The following is a 22603-nucleotide window of genomic DNA, read 5'->3' on the forward strand; positions in this document are numbered from 1 at the left end:
TCCCTCTGATATATTTATACAGAGCAATCATATCTCCTCTCAGCCTTCTTTTGGTTAGGCTAAACAAGCCAAGCTCTTCGTGTCTCCTTTCATAAGACAGGTTTTCCATTCCTCGGATCATCCTAGTAGCCCTTCTCTGTACCTGTTCCAGTTTGAATTCATCCTTCTTAAACATGGGAGACCAGAACTGCACACAGTATTCCAGATGAGGTCTCACCAGTGCCTTGTATAAAACTGTACTACACCTCCTTATCTCTACTGGAAATACCTCACCAAATGCATCCCAAGACCGCATTAGCTTTTTTCATGGCCATATCACATTGGCGGCTCATAGTCATCCTATGATCAACCAATACTCAGAGGTCCTTCTCCTCCTCTGTTACTTCCAAGTGATGCTTCCCCAGTTTATAACTGAAATTCTTATTAACCCCTAAATGCATGACCTTGCACTTTTCACTATTAATTTCCATCCTATTACTATTACTCCAGTTTACAAGGTCATCCAGATCTTCCTGTATGATATCCCGGTCCTTCTCTGTATTGGCAATACCTCCCAGCTTTGTGTCATCTGCCAACTTTATTAGCACATTCCTGCTTTTTGTGCCAAGGTCAGTAATAAAAAGATTAAATAAGATTGGTCCCAAAACCGATCCATGGGGAACTCCACAAGTAACCTTCTACAGCCTGACAGTTCACCTTTCAGTGTGACCCACTGTAGTCTCCCCTTAACCAGTTCCTTATCCACCTTTCAGTTTTCATGTTGATCCCCATCATTTCCAATTTAGCTAATAATTCCCCATGTGGAACCATATCAAATGCCTTACTGAAATAGAGGTAAATTAGATCCACTCTGTTCCCTTTGTCTAAAAAAATCTGTTACCTTCTCAAAGAAGGAGATCAGGTTGGTTTGACATGATCTACCTTCTGTAAAACTGTGTTGTATTTTGTCCCAATTACCATTGACCTCAATGTCCTTAACTACTTTCTCCTTCAAAATTTTTCCAAGACCTTGCACACTACAGATGTCAAACTAACAGGCCTGTAGTTACCCGGATCACTTTTTTTAATCTTTCTTAAAAATAGGAATTATGTTAGCAATTCTCCAGTCATACGGTACAACTCCTGATTGATTGATTACAAATTCTTTGCTAATGGACTTGCAATTTCATGTGCCAGTTCCTTTAATATTCTTGGATTAAGATTATCTGCCCCCCCCCCGATTTAATCCCATTAAACTGTTCAAGTTTGGCTTCTAGATCAGATGTGGTAATATCTACCTCCATATCCTCATTCCAATGTGTTGTCCTACCATTATCCCTAAGCTCCTCATTAGCCTCATTAAAGACTCCGGCAAGTATTTGTTTAGATATTGGGCCATGCCTAGATTATCCTTAACTTCCACTCCATCCTCACTGTTTAGCGGTCCCACTTCTTTCTTTGTTACCTTCTTATTTATATGGCTATAGAACCTTTTACTATTGCTTTTAATTCCCTTTGCAAGGTCCAACTCTTCATAGCTTTTGGCCTTTCTCACTTTATCCCTACATGTTCTGACCTCAGTAAGGTAGCTTTCCTTGCTGATCCCTCCCATCTTCCACTCCTTGTATGCTTTCTGCTTTTTCTTAATCACCTCTCTGAGATGCTTGCTCATCCAACTTGGTCTACAACTCCTGCCTATGATTTTTTCCCCTTTCTTGGGATGCAGGCTTCTGATAGTTTCTGCATCTTTGACTTGAAGGAATTCCAGACCTCCTCCACCTTTAGATCCACAAGTTTTTCAGTCCAATCCACTTCCCTAACCAATTTCCTTAATTTTTTAAAAAAGTTAGCCTTTTTGAAATTAAAACTCTAGTCATAGATCTGTTTTTGTTTATCCTTCCATTTAGTTTGAACTGAATTAGCTCATGATCACTCAAACCAAGGTCTTCTATGAGGACCTCACTGCTCACCAAAACCAACTCTAAAATGGCATCCCCTCTTGTCGGTTCAGCAACTACTTGGTGAAGGAATCTGTAAGCTATTGTGTCCAGGAAAATCTGAGCCCTATTATTACTAGCACTCGTCCTCCAGTCTATATCTGGGAAGTTAAAGTCTCCTATGATCACACAATTCCCATTAGTATTTACTTCTTTAAAAGCATTAAAGAGGTCTCTATCCATATGCAAATCGGATCCCGGCGGTCTATTGCACACCCCGAGCACTCTCCCAGAGGAGGCTCTAGTAGCTTTCTTCCGCAATGTGATTTTTGCCCAGACAGACTCTGTTTTATCCATTCCATCACTTCTTATTTCTTTACAGTCTACCTCATCATTGATATACAATGCTACTCCATCACCTTTGCCTTTATTTCAGTCTTTCCTAAACAGCACATACCCTTCAATACCTGTAGTCCAGTCATGACTAATATTCCACCATGTTTCTGTTATCCCTATAATATCTGGTTTCACCTCCTGCACCAGTAGCTCTAGTTCCTCCATTTTGTTACCGAGGCTCCTCGCATTAGTGTACAAATATCTTAATTTTTACTGTTTGGCTTCGCTCCCATTCTTTACCCAATTGGGCACAGACATTCTAGTGCCAATATTACCTATTAGGTTGGTATGTACACTGCCCTCCCGCCTTATGTCCATTCTCCTACCCATGGCTGTATCCTTTCTTACTTCATTTTCTTCCCTCTCACAGAGAAAATCTGGCATGGAGATTACCTTTACATCTCCCAACCATCTCCCCCGAATTCCTAGTTTATAGCACTCTTGATCAGTTGTGCCATCCTCCATCCTAGAAGTCTATTTGCCTCCTTACTCAGCTGAAGTCCATCCCAAGAGAACAGTCCTCTCTCCATGAATGCTTCCCAGTGGCCATGCATCCCAAAGCCCTTCTTATAGCTCCACTGCCTGAGCCATCTGTTGAGCATCATAATCTTGTCACACCTTTGTTGCCCTTCTCTTGGAACAGGCAGAATCCCACTGAAGATCACCTGAGCCTCGATTTCCTTAACTGTCTTCCCCGGCCTTGCATAGTCTCCCTTGGTATGTTCCAGTGAGAATCTAGCAGTATCATTCGTTCCCACATGAAGGATAATCAATGGAGTCTTTCCCACTCCCTTTAGGATCCTCTTCAGCCTCAGGTCCACATACCTTATCTTAGCACCCGGCAGACAGCACATCCTTCTGTTTTCTGGATCAGCTTTTGTTACAGGCCTGTCTATTCTTCTCAGTAATGAGTCCCCAATCACATAGACCTGTCTTTTCCTGACGATGGTGTGATTCTCTTGATATCCCTTGTTTCCTCTGGCTGCAAGTCCTCTCAATTTCTATTGTCCCTTGCAATCCTCTGCAACCCATCCCATATCCTCCTGGGGCTCGTATTTGATGTTATCTCCTTTGACTCTTCCCCTCTTCTTATAGGACTATCTTCTCTTCTCTTCTTCCTTGCCCTCTCACCTTCAGTGACCACCTGCTGTGCCCCTTCTTCATTTTCCAACTCTGCAAACCAGTTCCTGAGCTCTGTTTCTCCTTCACTAGCCTGTCTTTTCCTCTGCCTGGTTCTCTTAATCACATGCTTCCACTGTCGACTTTCCTCTCCCAGCAGTCTCCCCTCAGAGTTCTTTGGTCCTGCTTCCAACTGCAAGTCTGAGCTTTTCCATTCAGCCTCTTCATGTCTTTGCTCCATCTTCCACTTGAACCACCTTCTAAACTCAACCAGAGTCTCCACCTGCATCTCCAATCCTCGGATCTTCTCTTCCATCAGCTCTATCAGGCTAATTTATAATCACCACTCTTTCCCCCCCAAAAAAGAAATAATTTAGAATCTGATACTACATGAGCAGTCCCGTTGACTTCAGTGAGGCTGCTTATGATGCTAAGAACTATTAATTGTGAGCAGGAGTATCAAAATCTTGCCCTACATTAATTTTAATATATTCAAGTCAAAGCAAAATATTTATAAGGATCCAAGAATTTTCGTTGCCCTCACCTAAATTTTGGATGCATTTATGAACCGTGATACAATGCTTGTCATGGCCAACATCATCCTCATCTTCTTTTGTAATGAGTGTTCTTTTTTAAAGTGTGGAAACATTTGTCTTTGTGTAGGTAATTTGGGGTGCTTACCATAGTTAGGTAAAGTTTTAAATAAAACTGGGGCCTCTGCATTTAACCCTGTTATGATCTCATTGTTTGGGTCCACAACAATGTTGAAACATAAGAATTTCCCATGGGAAGGAAATTTGGATTTTCACCCACACCTAGAATATTTTCATGTTTTTCTACATATCTTAGCACAATGCATCCCTAATGCAGTTGCAACTTTTGGGTATCACTGCAGCTGTATTCATAGAGAACAGATGACGGTGGGGGAGAGAAAGAAAAAGTACGGCATACATTATTAATTAAGGATTATTATCTGGGCATTAAGAAACAGTGGAACACAGAAAGCTGCAGATGCTCTGGTTAATCCTAATGACAAATTATCACAGGGCAAAAGATACTAGCAAAGCCTTGAGGATGCAACATCTATGATGCTTCATATCTCTAACAGCAATATTTATACCCCACAAATCTTGACAGAGAATCACTGTGCAAGACCCATTTGCTTTGGCTTTTACAAGACAGGATTTATCCCTGTCTAAGAAAAGTTCAGATACTGTTTTATATCCAATAGAAATCTAGGATAACCTCATGGATAAGATGAGGATGGAGGTCTAACAGGACTAAGCATAGCAACTCAATGTGAAGGTCCTGAAAAAGGAAACCTGCTTTTTGAAGAATTGTAGATGAACCTTTTAAATATTCTAAAATGGCCATTGAGATTCTATCCACACATGGACAAAATAAGATCAGTGACACTTTGATTTCTCTTATGACAAACACTTCAGCCAATCAAAGAAAAGCACAATTGGTAAAATTATAATTTCCTTTTCTTTAACAAAAAAGTATTAATATGTATTTCTGGATTGGAAAATTGATGGTTTTCACTGCACATTTATTGATTTTTTAATAACTGACTTTCTGAGAGTTGTTTCTGGACACCTTAATAATCAGTTGCCTAATAAGAGTTGTTCACTGCATTGTGTGTGTGTGTATATATATATTTGAACAATTTTGTCACAATGTTATATATGCACATGAGTCTACAGCTCTTAAATTATTTCACTTGTTAAACGTTGTTTTCTAATCTTCACGGAGGTGTTTTAAATTAGATGATTTGATACTTGGATTAATTCAAAAGGGTTTATTTAACACAGTAAGGAAGTCCAGTTGATTTAATCACTGTCCTGACTTCTAACTAGTCATTACATAAAGCACCTGATTGTATCAGGTATCAAAATGTTGATAAGGGACAGACGAAAGACTGATCATTAGAATTTATACCCCTGATTGTTCAATAAGAGGTCTTTGCGAGTAGATTCTGTGCTTATGTAACCCACATACCTTCTGGGTGTGGTATTCTGTCTCATCTAGTGGCACCAAGACCACTTAGAGAGTTAAATGAGTCTGTTCTACAGCCTTAGATAAGAGGAAGTTGGCTTTTTAGTTCATGCAGTAGAGGCTCATGCACTAAGCTTCAAAGGTTCAATCCTGCCTGCTGATGACTGGGGTCTCTCGGTATTACACTCGCATAGTGTTGCATTCGTTTTAGTGTGGTTCTGTGTGGATTGGCACCCATGGAGCTCATTGTTATGTTGGGGCTCATGTATGAGGATTGGTTTTAAGTTGTATAATTTTGGATGATGTAGTGTAATAGAATATAACTGATAAGGATCAACCTACAGTACCAGGTAAACCCAGGAAATGGGATTATCCTGTGTAGCCCTAACTACTGGTGCTAAAATATGTCCTTATCTTCTATGAATGACTAGGTGCTATTCATTATAACCAACTCTTTTGCCTTATTGCCCCCTTTGTCTTATATCCCCACTCTGAGCTTCAGATCCCCAGTGTGCTGTCTAAAAGTACACGGAAGGGTCTCCCTGTTCTTTTGTGCCTGGAGCCCTCTTTTCTCTTTCAGATCTCTCATTAAAATCCAATCAGCAATAGTACTTAATATTTCATTATCAGTAATCCCTGTACTGTCTCTCTACATAAGTGCTACCTCGTACACTGTTCTATGTTTCTCTTGTCTTTCCCAGTGCCTTATGGGACTTCTCACTTGGGTAAAATACCTATATGCTTGCAGGATCCAGGACTTACAGATTCATAGATATTAAGGTCAGAAGGGACCATTATGATCATCTAGTCCGACCTCCTGCACAACGCAGGCCACAGAATCTCACCCACCGACTCCTGCGAAAAACCTCTCACCTATGTCTGAGCTATTGAAGTCCTCAAATCGTGGTTTAAAGACTTCAAGGTGCAGAGAATCCTCCAGCAAGTGACCTGTGCCTCATGCTGCAGAGGAAGGCAAAAAAACCCCAGGGCCTCTGCCAATCTGCCCTGGAGGAAAATTCCTTCCCGACCCCAAATATGGTGATCAGCTAAACCCTAAGCATGTGGGCAAGCCTCACCAGCCAGACACCCAGGAAAGAATTCTCTGTAGTAACTCAGATGACACACCATCTAACATCCCATCACAGGCCATTGGGCCTATTTACCATGAATATTTAAAGATCAATTAATTGCCAAAATCATCTTATCCCATCATACCATCTCCTCCACAAACTTATTGAGTCTAATCTTAAAGCCAGATAGGTCTTTTGCCCCCAATGCTTCCCTTGGAAGGCTATTCCAAAACATCACTGTTCTGATGGTTAGAAACCTTCCTCTAATTTCAAGTCTAAACTTCCCAATGACCAGTTTATATCCATTTGTCCTTGTATAAGGCAGGCCTTTTATGCTCTGCCCATATCTTAGACTTCATAGTCTGCTTAATATTGATCTCATTGTTTGTTAGTATTAGGTTGTGCTATGTTTTTTTCAGACACAAAGAACATATAGGTATTTTTCGCAAGATAGGTCTTTATGTTATATTAAGAGAACAAAATGTGAAAGAACAAACAAATATTTATGAAAAAGCATGGAAAGTGCTTATTCTCTCACTTTCTGAACTGAACTCTGAGAACATGACTGCTGTTGAGCTGTACATACGCACACCACGTACAGTGCTTAAACCATAGAGGTGAATCATACAGAAAACCAAGTCATCACAGCTTCATCACCACATGCACCACTTTCCTCCCCTTTAATTTATTTCAAAACTAAGTCTAGCAGTGTGGGTGTCTGCATTTATGCTGAGGAGGAGGATACTTGTCAAGAGGACATTTGGCACTTGTTTCTCCTCCCATTCCTCATCTCCCCTTTGAGATTAACTTTCTAGCATAACATTTTCATTTATGTTTTCAAGCCTGTAAAAGTCAGTTATTTTCCTTACTTGACAGTAATTACAGGGCCACCAGCTTCTATTTCAATTTATTTTCTCTTTCTGAGTTTTGTCCTGTAACATCTGTCAGTGTGCTTTTTCATTACTTCTCCCTTTCTTTGTGATTGTGCCCAATGCTTTCTTGACAACTTTTCCTCACTTCCTTCCTTGCCTAAAATTTTGCTCCCAAGCCTTCTGTCTGAGGCTTAGAATGATGGAAGGTATATGTTGTTGGGTTCTTTATCACAAGTGATCACTAATATTTTCTTGTCTAGCACTTTGTTGAGTCAGAAAAAATTGTGTTGGTCTAGCTGAATACATGGACCTAGACTTTGCCACTGTCCTAGCAACATTCTGGATCTGTACGACCTTTTGTTCATCTGGTAATTAGTCCTATGACCCCGTCAGAGGGTGTCCATTCCTGCAGCAGGCTACAGCACACCTGCCTCAGTTTCCTCTCACAGGTAACCCAAGAACTCCATGTTACACTCTCTTTATTCACTAATACCCTTCCTGGAGACAAGTTTATTACCAAAAACATTGTGCAAATATTCCAAAACATAGTCCATTTATAACCCAGTGCAAGTAGACCATAAAAATCACATATCCTTTCAGCCATTGATGTAACACATACCACATTCCCATGATTTCTGCTGTTCTTGAACTCTGTCAGTCCTCCTCTCTCTCCCTCTGCCAAGACAGCTGCCTCAGCCCTTCCTGCGGGAGTGCTCTTTTCCCACCATATATTCTGCATCATTATATAGACTTCTGCACCAGATTTAGAAATAAATGAAATAGCCTGGGACCTGTGGCTGGGAATGCAGTTGCAGAGGCTCCTGCACTGTAGCAGTCCTGCAGGCTGACCTGCTGGATACACATGTGGTCAACTTGATGGACAGGCATATTAAACAGCATCTGTCAAGCTTCTCTTGCTATCGTACTGTATCTTGTATACCCTAACCATTAGAAAGAGGTCACTTTATTCTTTGGTGCACCTGATACATCTCAACTTTCCCTTGCCCCTTAAGGGGGAAATACAAAACAGAATGAAAGTGTGTAAACCCAGACTAAAAACTAGAGCTGGGTGGGAACTCGATTCTCTCTTTCACAGGAAATTCTGCAATTTTTTTCCCCTCCATTCTGAAATGGAACTAGAACAAATCTTTTCAATTTTTTCTGCAAATGAAATTAAAAAAAAAAGTGTTTCGGAGCAGCTGATCAAATCAAAACATTTTGTTCCAATTTTGACCTTTAACATTTTTTTACTCTTTTAAAATAAAAAAAAACAATTAATATTTTTTCCAAAAGTCACTTTAAAGAAAAAATAAAATAATTCCATTTGGAAAACATCAAAGCAGGATGTTATGACATCAAAAAGTTTCATTTTATTTTCTAAAATGATATTTTGTCTCAACAAAACTTTTCAATGTAGAAAAAAATGGCATCTTTCATCAAAAAAAAATTCAACAAAAAATTTCTAACCAGATCTACTAATACTCATTGCCTTGTCTGATAGAAATAAATAAGCATCAGTTCTCTCTGACCCAGTTTATTTATTTAAATTTTACTCTCCATATCTTTAGCATCCTGACACAGATCACTGTGATCAGGACACAAATGAGACAGAAAATCTGATCATCTTCTTGCTCTGTATCAGTCTCCTTCCTTTAAGGTGCTGCATGTTGTATGGCAATATGTGCAAGAAGCCAGAAACAAACAATTGATTTTACAAGGGCAGTGTAATGAGGTATTACCTGATATACCAAGAACCTATGACATGCTTTGTGAAAAAATAAGGCTTCATTATATTTTTCTTCTTATGAACTCCAGGGAGGTTGAACCTGACTTATTAGCCAGGGCTTTAGGGAGAAAGAACTGTGCCCTGGAATTGCAATTGATTCTACCATTTTAAATTGATTGGCTCCTACTGAACATGTAAGATGCAGCTACTGATAATAGCCCTATAGCCAACCTCACTCAATCTTTTGATCAATGCCAAAGAGATTAGCTAGACTAGATTGTCTGAGATAAGTATGTAGAAGTCATGATATGTCCCTGGGTACTCTGTGACTAGATCTGTGATGCTGCTTATCAAAATGCATGTTGCCATAATATTCATGATCTATGTGGATTTATGGCTCGTAAACTGTCTGTTTTTTCTGTGTGGCCTCAGGGGGATGTTTGTGCAGTCTAGAATACACAGGGTGTCATAAAACTTGTTTTATGATCTCTTCTTTGTGCTGTCATCCCATTGGAAAACTAACACGCTAACTAGCTCTCCTGAGGACAGCAGTGAGAAACTGATCAATACACTGTGAGGTGGCTGATAACAGTGTCTCTGATTTTCCACCAGTATAACAATTCCATTACCAGAAACTGTGAGGCAGTCCTTACCTTAACTGTGACCAGTTTTGCATGGTGATGCTACATCTGACTTTCCAGGCCCCCATTGACCCTTCACACAGATTACGGATTATATGGCGAACATGTATCTCTGGATCATTCATCTGCCAGCTCCAGAAAGCCTTTTGTTGTCTGTACACCTTCTTCCTCTCTAGATATTCATATCTCCTCTCTGTGCTCCTCATCTGGCTCTTTGTTCTTGTAAGCATGGTCTGAATGAGTTCTCCCCGACATCTAGAGATGAGCTGGGGGAAAAGACTTCAGGAGCAAACATCTAGGTTGAGTAGGTGTGTGTATGTAAAGCAGATGAAGCTGCTTGACCAAAGCAATCAATTTTGGCTTGTTTGGGTTACAAATAACTCTAATATTGGAATGCAGGGGTAATGCATTGTTGTTATCCTTATTTTAAGAGTAAAGGTCAACAGAACTGTGCTTAGCAGGCCCTGATTGAAGGGGTCACCCTAAACTGACCCTCAGTTGCTAAGCAGGAAGTAGGGATGCCAAATCCCAGTGAAGGTACAGGTGGTGTGGATTCTGCTTAGATGTTCTAGGCACCATTTGACTGTTCCTTCTCCAGTGTTTAGTGAGAGATTATTAGATTCAATTAAGAATTATTCTTTCTACGTGGTGATTCCTAGAGATGACATCACTGCTGAGCAAGTCTAGGGCTAACTCCTAGACCAGGGGCGGGGAACCTTTTTTCTATCATGGGCCATTGACCCACAGAAAAAAATCAAATTGCAGGCCATGCACAAGTAAAAAAACAACTGAATTTAGGTTTATTTTTAGAGAGAGAAATATAAAATGAGATAGAATGTAAAGAAATAAGAAGCGATGAAATGGATATGACTGAGTCTGTCTGGGCAATAATTAAATTGGGGAAGAAAACTATTAGAGCCTCCCCTGGGATAGTGCTTGGGGTGTGCTATAGACCACCGGGATCTAATTTGGATATGGATAGAGCCCTTTTTAATGTTTTTAATAAAGTAAATACTAATGGAAACTGTGTGATCATGGGAGACTTTAACTTCCCAGATATAGACTGGAGGATGAGTGCTAGTAATAATAATAGGGCTCAGATTTTCCTAGATGCGATAGCTGATGGATTCCTTCAACAAGTAGTTGCTGAACCGACTAGAGGGGATGCCATTTTAGATCTGGTCTTGGCGAGTAATGAGGATCTCATAGAGGAAATGGTTGGAGGGGATAATCTTGGCTCAAGTGATCATGAGCTAATTCAGTTCAAACTGAATGGAAGGATTAACAAAAATAAATCTGCAACTAGGGTTTTTGATTTCAAAAGGGCTGACTTTCAAAAATTAAGGAAATTAGTTAGGGAAGTGGATTGGACTGAAGAATTTATGGGTTTAAAGGTAGAGGAGGCCTGGGATTATTTTAAATTAAAGCTGCAGAAGCTATCGGAAGCCTGCATCCCAAGAAAGGGGAAAAAATTCATAGGCAGGAGTTGTAGACCAAGCTGGATGAGCAAGCATCTTAGAGAGGTAATTAAGAAAAAGCAGAAAGCATATAGGGAGTGGAAGAAGGGAGGGATCAGTAAGGAAAGCTACCTTATTGAGGTCAGAATATGTAGGGATAAAGTGAGACAGGCTAAAAGTCAAGTAGAGTTGGACCTTGCAAAGGGAATTAAAACCAATAGTAAAAGGTTCTATAGTCATATAAATAGGAAAAAAACAAAGAAAGAAGAAGTGGGACCGCTAAAAACTGAGGATGGAGTGGAGGTCAAGGATAATCTAGGCATGGCCCAATATCTAAACAAATACTTTGCCTCAGTCTTTAATAAGACTAAAGAGGATCTTAGGGATAATGGTAGCATGATAAATGGGAATGAGGATATGGAGGTAGACATCACCATATCTGAGGTAGAAGCGAAACTCAAACAGCTTAATGGGGCTAAATCGGGGGGCCCAGATAATCTTCATCCAAGAATATTAAAAGAATTGGCACAAGAAATTGCAAGCCCATTAGCAAGAATTTTTAATGAATCTGTAAATTCAGGGGTTGTACCATATGATTGGAGAATTGCTAACATAGTTCCTATTTTTAAGAAAGGGAAAAAAAGTGATCCAAGTAATTATAGGCCTGTTAGTTTGACATCTGTAGTATGCAAGGTCTTGGAAAAAATTTTGAAGGAGAAGGTAGTTAAGGACATTGAAGTCAATGGTAAATGGGACAAAATACAACATGGTTTTACAAAAGGTAGATCGTGCCAAACCAACCTGATTTCCTTCTTTGAGAGAGTAACAGATTTTTTAGATAAAGGAAACGCAGTGGATCTAATTTATTTAGATTTTAGTAAGGCGTTTGATACTGTGCCACATGGGGAATTATTAGTTAAATTGGATAAGATGGGCATCAATAGGAAAATTGAAAGGTGGATAGGGAATTGGTTAAAGGGGAGACTACAACGGGTCCTACTGAAAGGTGAACTGTCAAGTTGGAGGGAGGTTACCAGTGGAGTTCCTCAAGGATCAGTTTTGGGACCAATCTTATTTAATCTTTTTATTACTGACCTGGGCACAAAAAGTGGGAGTGTGCTAATAAAGTTTGCAGATGATACAAAGCTGGGAGGTATTGCTAATTTAGAGAAGGACAGGGATACCCTACAGGAGGATCTGGATGACCTTGTAAACTGGAGTAATAGGAATAGGATGAAATTTAATAGTGAGAAGTGTAAGGTCATGCATTTAGGGATTAATAACAAGAATTTTAGTTATAAGCTAGGGACGCATCAACTAGAAGTAACGGAGGAGGAAAAGGACCTTGGAGTATTGGTTGATCATAGGTTGACTATGAGCTGCCAATGTGATATGGCTGTGAAAAAAGCTAATGTCGTCTTGGGATGCATCAGGAGAGGTATTTCCAGTAGGGATAAGGAGGTTTTAGTACCGTTATATAAGGCACTGGTGAGACCTCACCTGGAATACTGTGTGCAGTTCTGGTCTCCCATGTTTAAGAAGGATGAATTCAAACTGGAACAGGTACAGAGAAGGGCTACTAGGATGATCCGAGGAATGGAAAACTTGTCTTATGAAAGGAGACTCAGGGAGCTTGGCTTGTTTAGCCTAACTAAAAGAAGGTTGAGGGGAGATATGATTGCTCTCTATAAATATATCAGAGGGATAAATACCAGAGAGGGAGAGGAATTATTTAAACTCAATACCAATGTGGACACAAGAACAAATGGATATAAACTGGCCACTAGGAAATTTAGATTAGAAATTAGACGAAGGTTTCTAACCATCAGAGGAGTGAAGTTTTGGAATAGCCTTCCGAGGGAAGTAGTGGGGGCAAAAGATCTATCTTGCTTTAAGATTAAACTCGATAAGTTTATGGAGGAGATGGTATGATGGGATAACATGGTTTTGGTAATTAAATATTCATGGTAAATAGGCCCAATGGCCTGTAATGGGTTTTTAGATGGGGTAAGATCCAAGTTACCCGGGAAAGAATTTTCTGTAGTATCTGGCTGATGAATCTTGCCCATATGCTCAGGGTTTAGCTGATCGCCATATTTGGGGTCGGGAAGGAATTTTCCTCCAGGGCAGATTGGAAGGCCCTGGAGGTTTTTCGCCTTCCTCTGTAGCATGGGGCACGGGTCACTTGCTGGAGGATTCTCTGCTCCTTGAGGTCTTCAAACTACAATTTGAGGACTTCAATAGCACAGATATAGGTGTGAGGTCTTTTTTAGGAGTGGTGGGTGAAATTCTGTGGCCTGCATTGTGCAGGAGGTCAGACTAGATGATCATAATGGTCCCTTCTGACCTAAATATCTATGAATAAAATGTTCAACTCTCTCAGCTAGAGGGTGTCAAGTCTCAGGGCTTCCCACCAACAGTGGGGTGCCCCAGCGCTCAGAGCTCCAGTCCTGCGGTGGGTACGGGGCGCCAAGACTTGCTGCGGGACAGCTGAAATTAAGCAATGGGCTGAATCCGACCCACGGCCCATAGGTTCCCCACCCCTGCCTTAGACCTTGTGTTAGAAAAGTAAATGCTGTCAGTGTGGACAGACTGCAGCGCTTTCCCTACTGCTCTGTACGACGGCTGGTTTAACCCAAGGCACTCTACTGCAAGTGTAGCCAAGCCCTTAGTGGTTTTATCCCTCTGGTATTCGTGGCATTTTCAGAACAGGGCTGTAAGGGGTCACAAGTTTCTGAGAACCTAGGAGGAAGCAGGGAGATCAGTGTACTGGTCTGAGGAAAATGGGCACTCTTTTTCCTTTAAGTAACATAAACAATATTGTAACAAGATTATATGTGCCAGAGATTGAAATACTATATTAATACCTCTTGGAATCCATTATTTTGTATGGTCCCTGATTCCTCCAGATGGTATCACACATGCAGCGGGTATTCTTCTTTGTTGAATTTTGCATGTTCTCTGATTTAGTTAATTCATTTACAAAATCACATGTAGCTCGATAATCCCCTATATCTTCACATTTCACCTGATAGAACAATGAATATTTTGTTCTGATTTCAACAACTTTTGACCCTCCCACCCTTCTTCTTGTGTAGTTTACCATGAAGAGCACAAGAAATTTGGAGCTCTGGAGTTCAGTCCCTTTTGGAAGATGGGAGAATACCAGCAGCAAAGGCTGCTGATACTCCATTAAATAAACATTAAAAAAACAAATAAAGCTACATTTTAGAGATCTGCAGTGCAGATTCTACAGAAGAATTTGCCACTAAGGACTCTAAATGATTTATGCCCTCTCCAAACTGAGTTTATATACATAGATATAATGTACTGTTCTGTCATGTATATGTTCATTTTGTGCTCAGATATTATGATGCTGGTAACTTTATAGTTGTGTGCAATAATTACATTAAATTAATTGTCTTAAATGAATATAATATGGCACACCACTTCCAAGGCTGTTCGGTTGAGTCCCTAAAAACATTCCAAAGCAAAGTGATCAAGATTACATCTTGCCAAAACCTGTAGAAATTGGACTTTGACAAAGAACTAAAACCACACAGTGTTTTTGAAGTCATTAAAGTCTTCCATTTCTCACCCCAATACTACTGTAATAATCTGCCTTGCGTGGATATATGTTTCTCGATAGCAACATCATCATAACTGACAATCTCAGCAGAAAGGCCAAATATTGAATCATCCAGAGAGATTTATCTACACGCTGGCCCAGTCTTCCCTCTGGGCAGACTCATAGAATCACAAAATATCAGGGTTGGAAGGGACCCCTGAAGGTCATCTAGTCCAACCCCCTGCTCGAAGCAGGACCAATTCCCAGTTAAATCATCCCAGCCAGGGCTTTGTCAAGCCTGACCTTAAAAACCTCTAAGGAAGGAGATTCTACCACCTCCCTAGGTAACGCATTCCAGTGTTTCACCACCCTCTTAGTGAAAAAGTTTTTCCTAATATCCAATCTAAACCTCCCCCACTGCAACTTGAGACCATTACTCCTCGTTCTGTCATCTGCTACCATTGAGAACAATTCAGACTCCAATTTGTTATAAATGAACCCAGCTCCTGTGCTTATAACCCCCCATGGGTCTGACAGTGACTGGGCACCATTTCTAGCTCTGGGTCTCTTGGGTACTCTCTCAGTTGCAGAACACCCTGACACCCTTCATACCCTGCACTTTAGCTACTTTACATCCCAAAACAAGTACAACATCCTTCCTGACACCCTCCCTCGCCCCCCCCCCTCCCCGAGTTGCTCAGACAAGTTCCTGTAAGGCCCTGTGGGTCTACACCATGGGCCAGCAGAACTGCTAGGTATCTGATGTCTCCAGGCTGCCACCCGGCAGCAGCCAACCAGCTTGTGCTCCATTGCCCATTACCTGGTGTGGACACAGCCCATGGAAAGTCCTGCCTCAAAGGTTCTGATAGGCAACAATACAGAATGCCTGTAGCTGTCATGACCATTCCTGCTCCTGAACTCCTGGCTTCAAACTTGGCTTGATTTGGACTTTGCCTCTTGACCCAGATCTCGAAACCTGACTTGGGCTCAGACTCTTTGTGTTGCCTCTGCCCTGGAACCCTACTACAAACGCCTCTTCTACTCCCAGCCTCCGGTTTGACCCAGCTCTGACCCTTGCTCCTGATTGCCTTTTTTAGGCTCCTGAGAGTTCCTACAGACCCACAGAGACCACCTAACTGTGGATGCTCTAGTTTCTGAGTTACACCCTTCAGAAATAATGTGGCAGTAAAGCCCACTGGGCTAAAGGTTATAAACACATACACAGAGAGAATTTACTGGACTGACTTTTCTAATTTGATGACAAATTCTGAACATTTTCAGAACTGAACCAAACATTTTTCCTATTTTATTTTTATTTGTTGACCCAACAGAAGAATCAGTTACTCACACAGATCTAGTCTTAACCCAGCATGCAGGTTACAGTACACAGGAAGTTGAAGTGAAAGTTACAAAACTGAAGTTTACAATTTGACGCAGACTTACCCTCGAAACCTAGATGTTGTCCTTCTAGGTATGGGTTAAGCTTCATTGGCAGGCCAATACAAAGAAGTTTGTATTGCCACAGCTGCCACAGTTTTTGTAAACATATACAATAGACCTGACCTATTTGTTTGTTTGTTATTCTTTTCCCCCCTCAAAGAATGTTTTTTCCTTTCCTTCAAATGCTGATTTGAAGAAATCAAAGTGTTTCATGGGACTGTATTGATTTTGCCAGAATTTCATTTTGATAAGGTCATTTTTGTTTAAATCAATGGAAGTGAGGCAACTAGGCACTTTTGAAAATCCTACTGGGTACCTAAAGACCTTTGCAAATCTAGCCCCCAGGTTCTTCTGAAAAGTTTACCCATAGTCAAAGCTAATTATTTCTGTGCCACAGGAATCCTAGTTTTGTTTGTGTTCTTTTCCTAGGAGATTCAGTAATTTTCTTTACTACACAGATAAAAATAGTAGTGAATTATTTGTAGGTGAGGCTCCAGGGCAAACCTCAGACACAGGGCCTCACACACAGAAGTGACTGTTTTGCTAATGTTACTTGGGTTTATGATAGATCATATATATTTTCCCGCGTCTCTGATGTTATAACATCCAAAGCACCATTTAGACAGAAGTATAATTCCTGTGTGCAAGAGATTCTAACAGTGTGACCAAAGGCCTGATGAAACTTTTAGTCTAATACATGGCAACTCATTGCGATCTAATACATGTGTGTGAATTTGGCTTGAAGACAAATAAAATGCTTAGAGACCAATTAGTAGGAAAATCAGTCTGCAATAATTTATGAAAGGCTATTACTTGTACTTCATCTTATCGTAGAGAAAGTGTGTGTTCTAGCAGGCTAAATTCCATCACTTATTAAAAATAGAAAGATATTTGATGACTGAACTATTCACCTGTAGAGGTGGCACATGCCAGATGAATCCAGAAAGTAGAATTCCAACAAGATAAGCAAAAGCTTTTGTATTCCTGCTAAAGGCTCTTTTCTAGCAAGCAAAAAAAAGAAAGTTCCACAATCATGTTTCCACTGCAGTTTTCTGACCTATTTAGTAAATGCTTCAGGGACTCCTGTAAAGAAAGTGACATATAATAGTGGAGAAATTAACATTGTGTTTGGAGACATATAACGGAGTCTGTTTTTTCTAATGTCTGTTTGCTGAAGGGGGAGGACAAAGTTGCAGGAATAAGGGCTATGTTATTGTAGGCCACCAAATCAGAAGAAGGAGATGAATGGCATTTTTAGACCCAATTATGGAAGTATCCGGACGACAGGACCTGGTAGTCATGTACTACCCACATATCTGTTGGAAAAACAATACTGCAGGACACATAGCGTCAACATTTTTTTAGAATATGCTGGGAGCAACTTTTAGTTTCAGAAGGTGGAAGTTGTAACTAGTGATACAGTTATCTGATACTTAATTCTGACTAATAGGGAGGATCTGGTTGAGAATCAGAAGGTGGAAGGCAAGTTTGGTGAAAGTGACCACAAAATGATACTTCATGGTTCTAAGGAAATGAAGGAATGAGAGCAGCTAAATAAAGATAATGGACTTCAAAAAAGATGGTTTAAACAAAGTCAAGGAACTAGTAAATATGGTTCCATGGGAAGGAAATCTTAGGAAAAATCAGAGTTTAGGAGACCTGGCAGTTTCTAAAAGAGACAATATTAAAGGTGCAGCAGCAAACTATCCCAATGAAGAAGACAGATAAGAAAATAGCAAGAAACCAATATGGCTGAAAGGATATAAAAATCAAAAAGGAATTGTACAAATAGTGAAAACAAAGAAAAATAGCTAAGAATTAATATAAAAGAATAATACAAACATGTAAGGACAAAATCAGAGAGGCTAAGGCTCAAAATGAGCTCTGACTAGTAAGAGACATAACATGCAATAAATTGAGGTTCAATAAATAACTTAGAAGTGAGAGAATGATGAAGGAGAGTGTAAGTCCATTATTTAACAGGGAAGGAAAACAATTGAGGAACAATAGTTAAAGCTGAAGTGTTTAATATTTTTTTACATCAGTCTTCTCTAAAAAAAATGAATTGTGACCAGATGCTTAACACAATTAATATAAATGAGGAATAAGGAGCTCAGGCCAAAATAGGGAAAAACAGATTAAAGTTTATTTAGAGTTAAAAGTTTCCAAGTTAGCACAGCCTGATGAAATTCACCCTAAAATACTTAAGGAACTAGCCAAAGCAATCTCTGAACTATTTGCAATAATCTAGGAGAACTCAGAGGACAGGTGAGGTTGGAAGTCCAGAGAAAGGCAAACATAGTAGCTATTTTCAAAATGTGGGAAAATTAGGAGCTAGGGAATTATAGACCAGTCATCCTAACTTCAACACCAAGAAAGATACTGAACAAATTATTAAACGATCAGATTGTTCAAGCCTGGAGGATAATAAGTAATAGATAACATGGAATTGTCAGAATAAATTATGTCAAGCCAATCTCATTTCCTTCAGCGTAGACAGTGTAACCAGTCTAATGGATAGGTCAGATGTTGTATAAGTGATATATCTGGACATTAGCAAGACTTCTGACACAATCCTACGTGACATTCTCATAAGCAAGCTGAGGAAATACGGTCGAGAAGAAATTACCATAAGGTGGATGGATGCACAGCCGGTTGAAAGACTGTATTCAAAGGTTATGTCTACACTTCTGGCGGTGTCTAGAGTAGAGGCACTACATGCAATAGCTACACTCCATAGTGAAAGGTATGCGGCTGCATCCACACTTGTCACTGCAACGCATAGCCACACACCACAGTAAAGGGCTCGGACAGTGGGAAAAGACTCAGGCAGTTCCCCACTGCCATAGCTTTTCCCTGCTGCCTTCCCCCTGCCAGAGCCTTTCACAGTGAAAGGGAAAGACTTTGGCTATCTTGCTAAAAATAACAGCAAAGATGTGGGAGGTGCTGCCTGGGCATGTAGCTAGCCTGCGTTGGGTATATACTATGGAGATTCAGGTGTTAGGACACTTTACCCTCCTCTATTCGTCTAAGCCATGCCTCATTGTTTACATAACTATTTATACCCATGTTAGCTGTGCATGCAGTGTCTGTACTCTACATGTTACCATAAGTGTCGATGTACCAAAAGATTAATTATCATCAAGATAGGATGATGTAAATTAGCTAGGGTCCTGTAGAGTATATCTTGGGTCTGGTACTATTCAATAATTTAATTAATGATTTGGCTGATGGAGTGGAGAGTATGTTTATCAAATTTTCAGAAAACACTAAGTCGGGAGTAGTTACAGGCACTTTAATATTAGAATATTAGAAAATACTGGAATTCAGAATGATCTTAATAAATAGGAGAATTATTCTGAAATCAACAAGATGAAAAATCAAATGGGGGGTTATCGCTGATCAGAAATTGAATAAGTCAACTGTGTGATGTTATTGCAGCTGTCATTCTGGGATGAAAGAGAGACAAGGTGGGTGAGGTAATATTTTTTAGTGGATGAACTGCTGTTGGAGAGAGAGACAAGCTTTTGGGTTTACAAAGAGCTCTTCTTCTTCAGATTACTTCTTGTCCCTCTGTGGAAGTGGAGAACAATTGACCCTTCCCTCTTTATCAATGAAAGCAGTAAACAAATTGGAGAGAGTCCAGAGGACAGCAACAAAAATAAGAGATTTGGAAAACAAGACTTATAAGGAAAGGCTGAAAGAATGGGCAGATGTTTACTTTAGAGAAGAGTAGACTGAGGGAGGAGGGGGCATGATACCACTCTTTGAAAATATAAAGGACAGTTATAAAGATGACAGCGATCACTTGTTCTCTGTGTCCACGGAGGGACAAGAAGTTAAAGGCTTAGTTTTCAGTAGGAGATATTCTGTTGAGATACTATGAAAAACTTTCTAACTATAAGGGTATGTCTACACTACGAAATTAGGTCGAATTTATAGAAGTCATTTTTTTAGAAATCGGTTTTATATATTCGAGTGTGTGTGTCCCCACAGAAAATGCTCTAAGTGCATTAAGTGCATTAACTCAGCAGAGTGCTTCCACAGTACCGAGGCTAGAGTCGACTTCTGGACAGTTGCACTGTGGATAGCTATCCCACAGTTCCCGCATTCTCCGCTGCCCATTGGAATTCTGGGTTGAGATCCCAATGCCTGATGGGGCTAAAACATTGTTGCGGGTGGTTCTGGGTACATATCCTCAATCTCATAGCATTTCAGGAACAAAAGTATGCAAAACTAAACAGGAATATAGCTGCAATACATTATGTAAACATTTAAAAGAGAATAAAATAAACTACAATAAGATAAAATAGATTAATGGAGTTAAAGAATTAAGAGCAACATGATATTTGCACTACCTGTATAAACAGCATTTAATGCACATGAGGATGCAAAAGTTTTGCAGTGATGGCACAAACAAACAAGCAGATTGAGAAATGTAGGTAAAATATAAAATGCACTTGCTATTGAAAGTTCAAAATCATAATATTAAATGTTGCTAAACTGAATGGATGAGGAGGTAAAAGATACTTATGATTTATTGCTCAGGAAAACACCTCACTGAGATAACAAGACCCTAGAGAAAGCCCTTATAGTTTTGAATTACTCTCTCTCTCTCTCTCTCTCAAAAAAAAAAAAACAAACAAAAACATACACACACACACACACACACACACACAAACATAGCACCTGAAGCATTTGTCGTTACACAAGCATGACCAGAACCAGATAGAGCACTGACCAATTTTCATGCTCAGTTACATCAACTTTCAACTTTGAATAGACTAGTATGGATTGTGAGCTCAGGATGCAAATAATATAGCATTGCATTCAACAATCTCCAGAGATAAATATTAGTGAGCCAGAGCTTATGTTGGACTTTAGATGGGTCAGAAAAGTTGCAGTTTTATAGACGTGCATATTTAAAAAAAAAAAAAAGAGTGGCATATTACTCTCCATAGAATACATCTCTGACATCTCTGACCTTCCTGGTGTTACCATATTCAGCAAGTTGAATCTGAATCTGGGCTACAGCCTACAAATAAGAGGAATGTGCTCCAGCATCCTATTAAATTACAATATTTTCTACACCTATAAGATAGAGAAAATAGATGCCTGAATTTTCAGATCTCTACTGCAACTTGGACTTTTCAAAATGTCATACTTGAGAGACTCTGTGAGCTATAAGGAAGTATCAAGTGGTGTGGAGGGGTAAAAGTGGTAATGTTAATTTCTTTAAAAAGAAAAGGAGTACTTGTGGCACCTTAGAGACTAACCAATTTATTTGAGCATGAGCTGTCGTGAGCTACAGCTCACTTCATCGGATGCATACTGATGAAGTGAGCTGTAGCTCACGACAGCTCATGCTCAAATAAATTGGTTAGTCTCTAAGGTGCCACAAGTACTCCTTTTCTTTTTGCGAATACAGACTAATACGGCTGTTACTCTGAAACCTGTTAATTTCCTTGTGTGCTAAATAGACAATGCTAGAGTGTACTGATACATTGACATATATAATGTAACTGGAGTAAAATCCTTATCCTTGTTATTGGTTAGCAAGTTCTGAAATAAAAGGATTATTTTAACTATAGGATGCTGATGCTTTATCTATCTCAATTCCAGATTAGTACAACAGCTGTGGGATAAGGACCCAATGGAATTTATTGAGGTTTCTTCAGGGTAATCATGTGAAACAAGAAGGGGAACCGTTATAGCACTTTCCCCCACCCCCCACCCTGAGATCTACTCATCAGACCAAATAAGAGATTTTGGACATATAATTCACAGTCATTACAATTGACCTTTGTTTGAATAAAAGCTTATTCTTGTTACCAATGTCCATTAAAATTGCTGTTTAATCAGAAATGGAGATGTCTGATTGTATTACAGACAATTACAATGACTCTGCTTTTGGCTGTCCTCTGTGGCAGTTATGCAAAAGAGTTCAGGAAATATACTCTTTGTGTGTGCGCACACGCACGCACGCGTTAATGCTTTAGGAGACCTAATGAAAAAAAATACACAGTGGATAGAAAACCTGCTTTCACATATTGAAGCACTACTGTTTTCAGAGATACAAAATACCACAATGTTCTCTACTTCAGATTTTACAAGCACGTCTTTTCAAATAGTTTTGAATGAAAATAATAATGGTCTTGTTGCTTTTCTTACACATTTCTTCCTGTGATTGCTGTGTATCCTATAGTTTAGCATCTGTTCCAATGACTTCCAGAAAATAAGGGTGAGTATATTACAGGGTTACCAGCTTCACAAAGTTACTTTGATGTCCTTGGTTATGGTGTTAAAGATGCTGAACATAACCAAAATCTGTGTGCTCTATTTTTTCATTTAGCACTGAAACTAAATAGAGAATGAGGTAACATCTGTCAGAAAACATTAA

Source organism: Lepidochelys kempii, chromosome 1 (genome assembly GCF_965140265.1).
Source record: "Lepidochelys kempii isolate rLepKem1 chromosome 1, rLepKem1.hap2, whole genome shotgun sequence".
NCBI classification, from domain to species: Eukaryota; Metazoa; Chordata; order Testudines; family Cheloniidae; genus Lepidochelys; species Lepidochelys kempii.